This window comes from Cricetulus griseus, chromosome 3 (genome assembly GCF_003668045.3).
Source record: "Cricetulus griseus strain 17A/GY chromosome 3, alternate assembly CriGri-PICRH-1.0, whole genome shotgun sequence".
Lineage (NCBI taxonomy): Eukaryota > Metazoa > Chordata > Mammalia > Rodentia > Cricetidae > Cricetulus > Cricetulus griseus.
The window spans coordinates 50,871,156-50,886,810 of NC_048596.1; positions in this window are offsets into that span (position 1 = coordinate 50,871,156).

Below are 15,655 nucleotides of genomic sequence, written 5' to 3' on the forward strand. Positions count from 1 at the left end.
GTTGGTTCTTTGAGAAGATCAACAAGATAGACAAACCTCTAGCCAAACTAACCAAAAGGCAGAGAGAAAGCACACTAATTAACAAAATCAGAAACAACGGACACTGTGGAAATCCAGAGAATCTTTAGGTCATATTTTGAAAATCTGTACTCCACAAAATTGGAAAATCTAAAGGAAATGGACAGTTTCCTGGATAAATATCACTTACCAAAATTAAATCAAGATCAGATAAACAGTTTAAATCGACCCATAATCTCAAATGAAATAGAAGCAGTCATCAAAAGCCTCCCAACCAAGAAAAGCCCAGGACCAGATGGCTTCACTGCAGAATTCTACCAGAAATTCAAACAAGAGCTGATACCAATACTCCTCAAACTGTTCCGCACAATAGAAGCAGATGGGATATTGCCAAACTCTTTCTATGAGGCTACAATCACTTTGATACCCAAGCCACACAAAGATAAGACTAAGAAAGAGAACTACAGACCAATATCCCTCATGAACATTGATGCTAAAATACTCAATAAAATATTGGCTAATCGAATCCAAGAACATATCAGAAAAATCATCCACCACGATCAAGTGGGCTTCATCCCAGGGATGCAAGGATGGTTCAATATATGAAAAACCATCAATGTAATCCACCATATAAACAAACTGAAAAAGAAAAACCACATGATCATCTCACTAGATGCTGAAAAGGCCTTTGACAAAATCCAACATCCCTTCATGATAAAGATCTTGGAGAGAACAGGAATAACAGGAACATATCTAAACATGATAAACGCGATATACACCAAACCAATAGCCAACATCAAACTAAATGGAGAGAAACTCAAAGCTTTTCCTCTAAAATCAGGAACAAGACAAGGATGTCCACTCTCTCCATACCTCTTCAATATTGTACTTGAAGTTCTAGCTAGAGGAATAAGACAAGAACAGGGGATCAAAGGGATACAAATTGGAAAGGACGAAGTCAAACTTTCACTATTTGCGGATGACATGATATCTACATAAGTGACCCGAAAAACTCTACCAGGAAACTCCTACAGCTGATAAACACCTTCAGCAAGGTAGCAGGATACAAAATTAACTCAAAAAAATCTGTAGCCCTACTGTACACAGATGATAAACTCAATGAGAAAGAAATCATGGAAACATCACAATATCCACAAGCAACATAAAATACCTGAGGGTAACACTAACAAAAAAGTGAAAGACCTATACAATAAGAACTTTGAGACTCTAAAGAAAGAAATTAAAGAAGATACCAGAAAGAGGAAAGATCTCCCATGCTCTTGGATAGGCAGAATTAATATAGTAAAAATGGCAATCCTACCAAAAGCAATCTACAGATTCAATGCAATCCCCATCAAAATCCCAACACAGTTTTTCACAGACATTGAAAGAACAATACTCAACTTTATATGGAAAAATAAAAAACCCAGGATAGCCAAAACAACTCTTTACAATAAAAGATCTTCTGGAGGCATCACCATCCCTGACTTCAAGCTCTACTATAGAGCCATAGTTCTGAAAACAGCTTGGTATTGGCACAAGAATAGACAGATAGACCAATGGAATCGAATTGAAGACCCAGATATTAACCCACGCACCTACGAACACCTTATTTTTGACAAAGGTGCTAAATCCATACAATGGAAAAAAGATAGCATCTTCAACAAATGGTGCTGGCACAATTGGATTCAAACATGCAGAAAATTGCAGATTGATCCATACCTGTCACCATGCACGAAATTTAAGTGAAAATGGATCAAAGATCTCTCCATAAACCCAGCCACACTGAATTTCCTAGAAGAGAAAGTGCGAATAACCCTTGAACAAATTGGCACAGGAGACCACTTCCTGAACATCACACCAGAAGCACAGACACTGAGGTCTGCAATCAATAAATGGGACCTCCTGAAACTGAGAAGCTTCTGTAAGGCAAAGGACACAGTCAGTAAGACAAAACGACCACCCACAGAATGGGAAAAGATCTTCACCAGCCCCACATCTGACAGAGGACTGATTTCCAAAATATACAAGGAGCTCAAGAAGCTAGCCACCAAAACACCATACAATGAAATTAAAAAATGGGATGCAGGAAAAGATCTTCACCGATCCCACATCTGACAGAGGACTGATTTCCAAAATATATAAGGAGCTCAAGAAGCTAGCCACCAAAACACCAAACAACGAAATTAAAAAGTGGGGTGCAGAACTAAATAGGGAATTCTCAACAGAGGAATCTGAAATGGCTGAAAGACACTTAAAAAAGTGCTCAAAATCATTGGCCATCAGAGAAATGCAACTCAAAACAACTCTGAGATACCATCTCACGCCTGTCAGAATGGCTAAAATAAAAAACACCAATGACAATCTATGCTGGAGAGGATGTGGAGAAAAAGGAACACTCCTCCATTGCTGGTGGGAGTGCGATCTTGTAAGACCACTCTGGAAATCAGTATGGCGGTTGCTCAGAAAAATGGGAATCAGTCTACCTCAAGATCCAGCCATTCCTCTCTTGGGTATATACCCAAATAGGGCATGTACTTACAACAAGGACATATGTTCAACCATGTTCATAGCAGCATTGTTTGTAATAGCCAGAACCTGGAAACAACCTAGATGCCCCTCTATTGAAGAATGGATTGAGAAAATGTGGTACATTTATACAATGGAGTACTACTCAGCAGAAAAAAGCAATGGAATCTTGAAATTCGCAGGCAAATGGATGGAACTAGAGGAAACCATCCTGAGTGAGGTAACCCAGTCACAAAAAGACAAGCAAGGTATGTACTCACTGATATATGAATTTTAGACATAGAACAAAAGACTACCAGTATATAATGCTCTTCACCAAAGAAACTAGGAAACATGAAGGACTCTAAGGGTTAAATGGTCCCCAGGAATGGAAATGGCATGAACTCCCGAACTAATTGGGGGCATGAGGGTGGGGGGGGGAAGGAGCTGCTACAATAAGAGCAAGAGAAGAGGAGAAGAGGAGAGGAAATGGAGGGGCAGAAACATTGAGTTGGGGGAAGAATAGAGGAAAGAGAGCAAGATGAGAGAAACGATATCAGAGGGAGCCACTGTAGGCCCGAGAAGGGATCAGGAACCAGGGAGATCTCCAGAGACCTACAAGGATGACACGATCTGACAATCCAGGCAATGGTGGAGAGGATAACCTAAAAACCCTCCCCCTAAAATGAGATTGATGACTTCTCTTTATGCCATCCTAGAGCCCTCACCCAGTGGCTGATGGAAACAGAGACAGACATCCACAGATATACAATGAGCCGAAATCGGGAATTTAGTTGAAGAGAGGGAGGAATGAAGAACGAAGGGGTCTGTACTAGGATGGAGAAACCCACAGGAACTGTTGGCCTGAACAAGGGAGAGCACATCGACCCCAGATGCTGTCCAGGAGGCCTGTACAAGACTGATCCAGACCCCAGAACATAGATGTCAATAAGGAGGCCTCTGCACTCCAGGGAGCCTCTGGTAGTGGATTAGTATTTTTCCCTGGTGCAAAAAGGGACTTTGAGAGCCCATCCCATATGAAGGGTTACACTCTGGCCCTGGACACATGGGGAAGGGCCCAGGATCAGCATAGGAAGACTTGGTGGACTTTGCTGAGCTCCCGTTGAGGGCCCTACCCTGCCTGGGGAGTAGTGGGTGGATGGGGTTGGGGGGATGGGCTGGGGGTGGGGGAGAAAGTTTGGGGGTGAGGGGAGGGAGAGGGAGAAGGGACTTGAAATAAGCTTGTTCCCTATCTAGAACTAATAAAATAAAATAAAATTAAAAAAAAAATGGGATGCAGAACTAAACAGAGATTTTTCAACAGAGGAATCTGAAATGGCTGACAGACACTTAAGAAAGTGCTCAAAATCCTTGGCCATCAGAGAAATGCAACTCAAAACAACTCTGAGATACCACCTCACACCTGTCAGAATGGCTAAAATCAAAAATACCAATGACAACCTATGCTGGAGAGGATGCGGAGAAGAAGGAACACTCCTCCATTGCTGGTGGGAGTGTGAACTTGTAAGACCACTTTGGAAAGCAGTATGGCGGTTGCTCAGAAAAATGGGAATCAGTCTACCTCAAGATCCAGCCATTCCTCTCTTGGGTATATACCCAAATAGTGCATGCTCATACAACAAGGACATATGTTCAACCATGTTCATAGCAGCATTGTTTGTAATAGCCAGAACCTGGAAGCAACCTAGATGCCCCTCAGCTGAAGAATGGATAGAGAAAATGTGGTACATTTATACAATGGAGTACTACTCAGCAGAAAAAAGCAATGGAATCTTGAAATTCGCAGGCAAATGGATGGAACTAGAAGAAACCATCCTGAGTGAGGTAACCCAATCACAAAAAGACAAACTTGGTATGTACTCACTCATATATGATTTTTAGATATAGAGCAAAGGTTTACCAGCCTATAATATGCTTCCCCAAAGAAACTAGAAATCATGAATGACTCTAAGGGATAAATGGACCCCAGGAAAGGGAAGTGGCATGAACTCCCGAGCTAATTGAGAGCATGAGGGTAGGGGAGTGGGTGCTGCCACAATAAGAGCACAAGATGAAGAGTAGAGGAGAAGAAATGGAGGAGCAGATATATTGAGTTGGGGGAAGAATAGAGGAGAGAGAGCAGGATGAGAGATACCATATCAGAGGGAGCCACTATAGGTCCGAGAAGAGATATAGAACTAGGTAGATCTCCAGAGACCTACAAGGATGACACGATCTGACAGTCCGGGCAGTGGAGGAGAGGATGGCCTAGAAGCCCTTCCCCTAGAATGAGATTGATGACTACTCTCTATGCTATCCTAGAGTCCTCATCCAGTGGCTGATGGAAGCAGAGACACACATCCACAGAAATACACTGAGCTGAAATCGGGAACCTAGTTGAAGAGAGGGAGGAATGAAGAACGAGGGGTCTGTACCAGGTTGGACAAACCCACAGAAACAGTTGGCCTGAAAAAGGGAAAGTGTATCGACCCCAGACGCTCTTTGGGAGGCCAGTACAGGACTAATCCAGCCCCCCAATCATGGATGCCAATGGGGAGGCCCCTGCACTCCTGGGAGCCTCCGGTAGTGGACTGGCGTTTTGCCCTGGTGTGTGTGTGGGAGCCTATGAGAGCCCATCCCACTTGAAGGGATGCGCTCTGTCTCTGGACACATGGGGAAGGGCCTAGGCCCAGCACAGGAAGATTTGGTGAACTTGGTGGAGCCCTGGTTGGGGGCCCCACCCTGCCTGGGGAGTGGTGGGTGGATGGGGTGGGGGTAGGTTGGAGGTGGGGGAGAAGGAATGGGGGTGAGGGGAGGGAGAGGGAGAGGGGAATTACATGTGAAACAAGCCTGTTCCCTAACTTGATTAATAATAATAAGAAGAAGAAAAAGAAAAAAAATAAATAAATAAATGTAAAACAAAGAAGAACCAATGAACAATGGATATTAATATCCCTAAATGTCAATGGTATTAACTTACCCATAAAAAGATATAGGTTAACAGAATGGATATGAGGACAGAATCCATCCTTCTGCTGTTTACAAGAAACATACCTCAATTTCAAAGACAAGCCATACCACAGAGTAAAAGGATGGGAAATTTTTTTCCAATCAAATGGGCTCAAGAAACAAGCTGATATAGCAATCTTAATATCTAACAAATTGGACTTTAAACTAAAATCAATCAAAAGAGATGAAAAAGGGCATTTCATACTCATCACAGGAAAAGTCCATCAAGATGAAATCTCAATCCTGAACATCTATGCCCCAAATACGAAAGCACCCACATTTGAAAAAGAAACATTACTAAAGCTCAAACCACACATAAAACCACACACACTTATAGTAGGAGACTTCAACACCCCCCTTACACCACTAGACAGGACCACCAGACAAAAGCTTAACAAAGAAACAAAGCTTAACAAAGAAAAAAATCTGACAGAAGTTATGACCCAACTGGGTTTAACAGATATCTATAGAACATTCCATCCAAACACAAAAGAATATACCTTCTTCTCAGCGCCACATGGAACCTTCTCAAAAATTGACCACATAGTTGGCAGCAAAGCAAATCTCCACAGTTACAAAAGAATTGAAATAACCCCCTGTATCTTATCAGACATGTATTATCAGACACCATGCATTAAAGCTAAAATTCAACAGCAATACTAATTGCAGAAAACCTACATTCATGTGGAAAAATGAATAGAACCCAATTGCACCATTCCTGGGTTGAGGAAGAAATAAAAAAACAAATTAAAGACTTCCTAGAATTTAATGAGAATGTAGACACAACATACCCAAACTTATGGGACACTCGAAAACAGTGCTAAGAGGGAAGTTCATAGCACTAAGTGCCCACATGAAGAAACTGGTGAAAAGCCACACTTGAGAATTGACAGAACAACTGAAAGCTTTAGAGCAAAAAGAAGCAAACACACCAAGGAGGAGTAGATGCCAGGAAATAATCAACCTGAGAGCCGAAGTCAACAAAGTAAAAACTAGGAAAACAGTACAAAGAATCAATGAAACAAAGTGTTGGTTCTTTGAGAAGATCAATAAGATAAAGAAACCTCTAGCCAAACCAACCTAAAGGCAGACAGAGAGCAAGCTAATTAAAAAAATCAGACATGAAAAGGGGGATATAACAACGGACCCTGAGGAAACCCAGAGAATCATCAGGTCATACTTTGAAAACCTGTACTCCACAAAATTGGAAAATCTAAAGGAAATGGACAGCTTTCTGGATAAATATCACTTACCAAAATTAAATCAAGATCAGATAAACAGTTTAAATCCACCTAAAACCCCTAATGAAATAGAAGCCGTCATCAAAAGCCTCCCAACCAAAAAAAAGCCCAGGGCCAGATGGCTTCACTGCACATTTCTACCAGAAATTCAAACAATTCCAGCACTCCTCAAACTGTTCCGCACAATAGAAGCAGATGGGATATTGCCAAACTCTTTCTACGAGGCTTCAATCACTTTGATACCCAAGCCACACAAAGATATGACTAAGAAACAGAACTACAGACCGATATCCCTCATGAACATCGATGCTAAAATAATCAATAAAATATTGGCAAACCGAATCCAAAAACATATCAGACAAATCACCCACCATGATCAAGTAGGCTACATCCCAGGGAAGCAAGGATGGTTCAACATATGAAAATCCATCAATGTAATCCACCATATAAACAAACTGAAAAAAACCACATGATCATCTCACTAGACGCTGAAAAAGCCTTTGACAAAATCCAACATCCCTTCATGATAAAGATCTTGGAGAGAACAGGAATAACAGGAACATATCTAAACATGATAAACAGAATATACACCAAACCAGTAGCCAATATCAAACTAAATGGAGAGGAACTCAAAGCGATTCCTCTAAAATCAGGAACAAGACAAGGCTGTCCACTCTCTCCATATCTCTTCAATATTGTACTTGAAGTTCTGGCTATACCAATAAGACAATAAAAGGAGATCAAAGGGATACAAATTGGAAAGGAAGAAGTCACTTTCACTATTTGCAGACGACATGATAGTCTACATTAGTGACCCAAAAAACTCTACCAGGGAACTCCTACGGCTGATAAACTACCTTCAGCAAGGTAGCAGGATACAAAATTAACTCAAAAAAATCAGTAGCCCTACTATATACAGATGATAAATCCAATGAGAAAGAAACCAGGGAAACATCACCTTTCACAATATCCACAAGCAACATAAAATATCTTGGGGTAAAACTAACCAAAAAAGTGAAAGGCCTGTACAATAAGAACTTTGAGACTTTAAAGAAAGAAATTAAAAAGATTCCAGAAAATGGAAAGATCTCCCATGCTCTTGGATATGTAGAATTAACATAGTAAAAATGGCAATCCTGCCAAAACCAATCTACAGATTCAATGCAATCCCCATCAAAATCCCAACACAGTTTTTCACAGACATTGAAAGAACAATACTCAACTATATATGGAAAAATAAAAAACCCAGGATAGCCAAAACACCTCTTTACAATAAAGAATCTTCTGGAGGCATCACCATCCCCGACTTCAAGCTCTACTATAGAGCCATAGTTCTGAAAACAGCTTGGTATTGGCACAAAAATAGACAGATAGACCAATGGAATCAAATTGAAAACCCTGATATTGACCCACGCACCTATGAATACCTTATTTTTGACAAAGGTGCTAAATCTATACAATGGAAAAAAGATAGCATCTTCAACAAATGGTGCTGGTACAATTGGATTTGGACATGCAGAAAATTGCAGATAGATCCATACCTGTCACCATGCACAAAACTTAAGTGCAAATGGATCAAAGATCTCAGCATAAATCCAGCCACACTGAATCTTCTAGAAGAGAAAGTGGGAATTACCCTTGAACAAATTGGCACAGGAAACAGCTTCCTGAACATTATGCCAGTAGCACAGACATTGAGGTCTGCAATCAATAAATGGGACCTCCTGAAACTGAGAAGCTTCTGCAAGGCAAAGGAAACAGTCAGTAGGACAAAACGACCACCCACAGAATGGGAAAAGATCTTCACTGATCCCACATCTGACAGAGGACTGATTTCCAAAATATATAAGGAGCTCAAGAAGCTAGCCACCAAAACACCAAACAATGAAATTAAAAAGTGGGGTGCAGAACTAAATAGAGAATTCTCAACAGAGGAATCTGAAATGGCTGAAAGACACTTAAGAAAGTGCTCAAAATCTTGGCCATCAGAGAAATGCAACTCAAAACAACTCTGAGATACCACCTCACACCTGTCAGAATGGCTAAAGTCAAAAATACCAATGACAATCTATGCTGGAGAGGGTGTGGAGAGAAAGGAACACTCCTCCATTGCTGGTGGGAGTGCGAACCACCACTCTGGAAAGCAGTATGGCGGTTGCTCAGAAAAATGGGAATCAGTCTACCTCAAGATCCAGCCATTCCTCTCTTGGGTATATACCCAAATAGTGCATGCTCATACAACAAGGACATATGTTCAACCATGTTCATAGCAGCATTGTTTGTAATAGCCAGAACCTGGAAGCAACCTAGATGCCCCTCAGCTGAAGAATGGATAGAGAAAATGTGGTACATTTATTTATACAATTGAGTACTACTCAGCAGGAAAAAGCAATGGAATCTTGAAATTCGCAGGCAAATGGATGGAACTAGAAGAAACCATCCTGAGTGAGGTAACCCAATCACAAAAAGACAAACATGGTATGTACTCACTCATATATGAATTTTAGACATAGAGCAAAGGATTACCAGCCTATAATCCTCTTCACCAAAGAAACTAGGAAACATGAAGGACTCTAAGGGATAAATGGTCCCCAGGAATGGAAGTGGCATGAACTCCTGAACTAATTGGGAGCATGAGGGTAGGGGGAGGGAGCTGCTACAATAAGAGCAAGAGAAGAGGAGTAGAGGAAAGGAAATGGAGGGGCAGAAATATTGAGTTGGGGGAAGAATAGAGGAGAGAGAGCAGGATGAGAGATACCATATCAGAGGGAGCCACTATAGGTCCGAGAAGAGATCTGGAACCAGGTAGATCTCCAGAGACCTACAAGGATGACATGATCTGACAATCCAGGCAATGGTGGAGAGGATAACATAAAAGCCCTTCCCCTAAAATGAGATTGATGACTTCTCTTTATGCCATCCTAGAGCCCTCACCCAGCGGCTGATGGAAGCAGAGACAGACATCCACAGATATACACTGAGCTGTAATCTGGAATTTAGTTGAAGAGAGGGAGGAAAGAAGAACGAAGGGGTCTGTACCAGGTTGGAGAAACCCACAGGAACAGTTGGCCTGAACAAGGGAGAGCACATCAACCCCAAATGCTGTCAGGGAGGACAGTACAAGACTGATCCAGACCCCTGAACATGGATGTCAATAAGGAGGCCTCTGCACTCCAGGGAGCCTCTGGTGGTGGATTAGTATTTTTTCCTGGTGCAAGAACGGACTTTGAGAGCCCATCCCACGTGAAGGGTTACACTCTGGCCCTGGACACATGGGGAAGAGCCCAGGACCAGCACAGGAAGATTTGTTGGACTTTGCAGAGCCCCCGTTGAGGGCCCTACCCTGCCTGGAGAGTGGTGGGTGGATGGGGTCGGGGGTAGGCTAGGGGTGGGGGTGAGGGGAGGGAGAGGGAGAAGGGACTTACATGTGAAACAAGCTTGTTCCCTAACTAGAACTTATAAATAAATTTAAAAAAAATACATTGGAATAAATCCAATCAAGAAAGAAGGAGACTTGTATAAAAAAAAAATAGTTTAACTTATTGAGAAAAAAAACTGAAGAAGACACCAGAAGGTGGGAAGAACACCAGCTCCTCCATATTCCTGAATTAGTAGGAATAATAATGTAATGCCTATTCTACCAGAAGCAATTGACAGCTTCAATATAATCCCTGTCAAATCCAGCCTAATTTTTCCCAGAAACTGAAAGAAAATCTCTAAATTTCACATGGAAAAATCAAAGATCCAGGATATCCAAAATAATTCTGGGGAATAAATATTTGGTGAGGTATAATAATCTCTGATTTTAAGTTATACTACAGAGCTGTAGTAATAAAAACAGCATGGCACTGGCATAAAAATAGACACATTGGTCATTAGAATAGAACTGAGAAGTTGGATATGAGTCCACTCAACTATAATGACCCTAGATCTGACAAAGAGACTAAAAGTACGTGCTGGAGAAAAGACAGCATCTTCAACAAACAATGCTGATAAAACTGATGTTTATATGCAAAATAGTGAAACTAGATCTTTATCACCCTGCACAAAACTCAATGCCAAATAGATCAAGAACTGCAACATAAGAACTGGTGCCCTGAATTTGATAGAGAAAGTAGGAAATACATTTGAACTTTAGGCACAGATATGGACTCTCTGAATGAGTCCCCAGTAGGGCAGACAATGAATAGGATCACATGAAGCTAAATGGCTTCTATAGAGCCAAAGATATCATCTTTAGAGTCTATAAGTAGGCTACAGAATGGGAAAGTATTTCTAGCAATTATACGTCTGATAGATGGATATTAAATAGAATATACAAAGAGCCCAAAAAAAATAAATATCAAAAAAGTTAACTCAATTTTAAAATGGAGCAAGGAACTAAACACATTGTTCTCAAAAGCTGAAGTTCAAATGGCTCAGAAGTGCTTTTTAAAATATTCATCATTAACCATGAGAGAAATGCAAATCAAAACTTTGACATTTCATCTTACTCCAGTCAGAGTGGCCAAGATCAAAAACATAAATTTTATTTGACAAATTCTCAGTGGATGTGGGGAAAGGGAAACTGTCCTATCCTGTCACTGGGAGTGCAAACTGGTACAGGCACTATCAAATCAGTGTGAAAGTTCCTCAGAAAACTAGAAACAGATCTATCACCTGATCCAGCTATACCAATCCTGGATGCAAAACCCAAGAGCTATATATCCGAATAGCTTTCAGACATTTCATCATATATGTTCATTGATGCCCTACTCACAATAGCCAAGAAATGGAAATAACCTAGGTGTCCATTGAATGATGAATGGTTGATTTAAATGTGGTACATTCACACAATGGAATGTTATTCAGTTGTAAGAAAAATGAAAATATTAACTCACAGGTAAATGGCTGGGCCTAGAAACAATCATCCTGAGTGAGATAACTCAGAACAACAAAGACAAATGTCACATTTTCTATCATGTCTGAACCCTGGCTTTGAATCTTTAGAAATGTTCATCTCATTTGGAATACATCTGAAAGTCAAAAAATATTATAGGCTCATTGGTGACACATCCAAGGGAGAAGAGATAGAACACAAGAATATAAAGGGGGAAATGGGAATCATGGAACACAAAGAGTTAAATTGGTGTGGAAGCAGGCTCTTGTTCTGCATGATCCAACAGCCATTTAATCCCAAATAAATATATAGAGGCTTATATTAATTATAAACTGTTTGGCCAGTGGCTCAGGATTCTTATTGGCTAGCTCTCTCTTAATTATTAACCCATTTCTATTAAACTATGTATTTCCATGTGGTCTTGGCTTAGCAGAGAATGCCTAGTGTCCTATCTTTCCTGTAGCTACATGGTGTCTCCTCGTGACTCACTCACTGCCTTCCTCTTTCCAGCATTCTCCTAGTCTGATATCTCCACCTACACTTCCTGCCTGGCTACTGGCCAATCAGCATTTCATTAAACCAATAAGAGAAACATATAATCACAGCATAAAGAAAGACATTCCCCGATCAAATTGGAGTGAGGAATTGAAAAGCAATTAAAAGGAGATAGTAAGGGGAGGATTAAAAAACACTGATGTCATTCTGAAAAACTCATATGTTAAACTTCTATTATAGAGGCTTCTTAAACATGTACATACACATAAAAAAGAGTTTAAATGGAGTTACTCTATGTGGGGGAATAATACCCCAACTGGATACCATAGGCTAGCAAATGGCCCAGTACCAGGAATGGGTTACCTCTTTTTGATTTGTTGATCAATGGGTTCTCAAAGACCCCCAAATACCATGGGCTATTGCCATTGCTCTTGGTCACCCTCCAGAACTTGATTGTAAGACCCTGCTGATGAAAAAAACCACATTCTTCAGCCATAGAAAACTGAGAAATGAAGATGGTAGTCACCTGGGAGTTTCATCTGAAGACCACTGGCTACTGCTGGAAGGTGCTGTGCATATTACCAGAGGAGACAATTAAACATCAGCTTTGTCCAGATGGGAACCCTAAGTGCTACAGTGAAGGCTAGCCTGGCATGATAAGCCCACTGGCACAATCCTGGCATGAACATCACAGGAGTGAGCAGCTACTTTCTGTTTGGATTTAATATTCACTTCATAAGATTGAATCTGTTCCTGGTACTGTTATCAGGGCCAAGGATCTGGAGCTAGATAAGTCTTAAGCCCTAGGGGAGAATGTAGTAGTATAATTCTCCTAAACAGATGCAGAATTAATCCAACTCCTAATGGCATTCCTATAGGTTACAGGTATGGTGTATATAGACATAGTTCCTACACATTAGGGCATCTTTCAATACTGAGCAGATAGGCTGCTTCAATACAGACACAAAGACCCACCACTGGTCAATATACGGAGAATAAGAGACTGTTTAATCATAATGGGATATCCACATGAAAACCCTCCTCCCAAGGCTCAGGAATCATATAGAAACAAGAGGAGGAGGAAAGACTGTAAGAACCAGGGGAAGTGGATGGGTACTAGGAAATAGTGTCTTTGGACACAGCAGGGCAGTTGCATATATTAACTCAGAGGTGTTGTCTCAGCATCTACAAGACTAGCGCAAGCTCAAGCCAGACAAAATCCCAGGATGGAGGGTAGAGATGGGCACAAAGTCTTTCCCCTAAGTGAGGAGCTATGGACAATTCTTGGCAGTTCAGAAAGGGAGAGTCCATTTTCCTTCGGTGTAACCCCTGATAGGTACCATGCTCCAACAGATAGCCCCACACTAAAGAATATTTGAGCTGCACAAATTGGACCTTAGGGGTTAAAAAATGAGAACAAGATAGAGGAAGGTGGAAGTGGATCTGAAGAGGGTAGGGGATGGGTGATGAGCATGATCTAAATACATTGTGTAAAATTCTCAAAGAACAAACATGAAAGTGAGCTATTTATCTTGGGCTTACAGGAGCCCACAGTTAAGAGACTTGAATGTTAAAGACAACTTGCACTGTTAAATCACTGACATTTTTAAAAGCCTGTAGGACTCTGAAGTTTTATTTTATTTCATATTATGATATTGATGTCAGATTTGGGGAGAAGCAACAAAGAAAAGGTTGTTTTGAAGTGATAAAGTGGTGTGTTTATATGTCAAAGTTGACAAATATGGTATGTACTCACTTATAAGTGGATATTAGCCATTAAGTAAAATGATAATCAAGCTGCAATTCAGACTCAGAGAGGTTAGGTAAAGAGGAGGGTTACAAGGAGAAACATGGATCTCCCCGGGAAGGGGAAATAGAATAGATCCTGAGGGTGGGCTGGGGATGAGGGGGATGGGAACAGGAGTGATCACATAGTGGGGTGAAGGAAGGAGAGAGTATAGGGAGAGAGAACGGGAAGTGGGGGGCACTTGGGGAGGTATGAAAACTTAGTGAAGTAGGAACTTCCTGGGATCTATGAGGATGACCCTACTGAGGACTCCTAGTAATGGATGATGTGGAGTCTGAACCTGGGCATCTTTGTAGCCTGGCAAGGAAGGCTTCCAGTGATGGGACATGATTACATTTGATTGAGTTGTTGGTTGAGGAGGTCCCTTGAAGGACCCTAAACAACTCAGGCTGATCCTAAGACAGAAGATCATTCTTTGAAAACTGACAACTAGGCCCCATTGTCTGGGACAACATCCACAAAGTTAAGTGTACATAGAAAGGCCAAGATGGTTCAATTTGGAGATTTCACCCCTATATGCCACTGTCATTAGCACGAGAAGGCTATGGAAATAGAAATCAGGACACAAACACTCTACCTACAAACCTCTGCCTGCAAGATGTGGTAAAGAAATGGTGGCACAGAACTTGTAGGAGTGGCCAACTAATGTTTAGTTTAACTTAAGTCCATGCAGCCAGAGGGAGCCCATAACTTACATTCCCTGGATGGCCAGGAACTAGAGACTGGAAAGCACAGAGACCTATGATAAAAGAAACAAACATGACTGGGGGAAAAAATGAATGAAAAGATTCCTAATGATATTCTGCTATACAAATAGATTACTGCTTTGTTCAGTTGTCACCAGATAGGCTTCCACTGGCAACTTATGGGAGCAGGTGCAGAGACAAACAACCAGACATTATTCAGAGAGACACCGTCTCTACCTTGTCTATCTTCTAGAGACTTTTTGGATGCTTTCATCATGAAAATGCACAAAGCAGCGAGAAAGAGTTCTCTAGAGATGTCTCCTACTGTTAAGTGTTGTGTGGCATTTGGATTGGCCAACTCTGCTCATGTGTCAGTATCTGAGGTCTTCTAGGAGTCTGAGAGCAGGACATCCATCAATGCTACCCCACACCTTCCTTCTTTCCAAAGACTCCACTCTCTTTGCACAGAAACTGTTACTGAATCATCCGTGCAATGTGGTTTAGAGCCGCTGAGATATAAAACCTGCCTCACACATGTGCAGGAAGCCGGACACCTGCAGTTTGTGAACTCCATTTGGAAGCCTCAGGCAAGTCGCTTCTGGAAAGAAAAAATCAGACCAGAAGTACAAGTGCCCTGTGGGTCCCCTCATTGTCCCCTTAAACAGCTTCACAAACAAGCCTCTTTTTTTCACTCAGTGACCATTATTCACTCTCCAGAGAATGGCCTCTACCAAGTATCCAGGTAAAACCCAAGTCACAGTCACAGTCCCTTTAGTGTGGGGTGGGGTATTGTTTAGAAATGGAAACCACTTAAGTGGCCTCCAGCCCAGCAGGTGCCAGGGCAGGGACATAAGTGTGGGATGAGAGTGGAGCCCCTCTACATCCTGGTCTGTGAAGCTGTGTCCTGTTTACTTCTCAAGACCTTTACTTGACTGGAGGTTGAAGATTCAGCCTTGGACAAGCAGCTGTGAGTAGCAGTGAAGGAGAGCTCTGGTGTTCTTTCTGGAGAAGT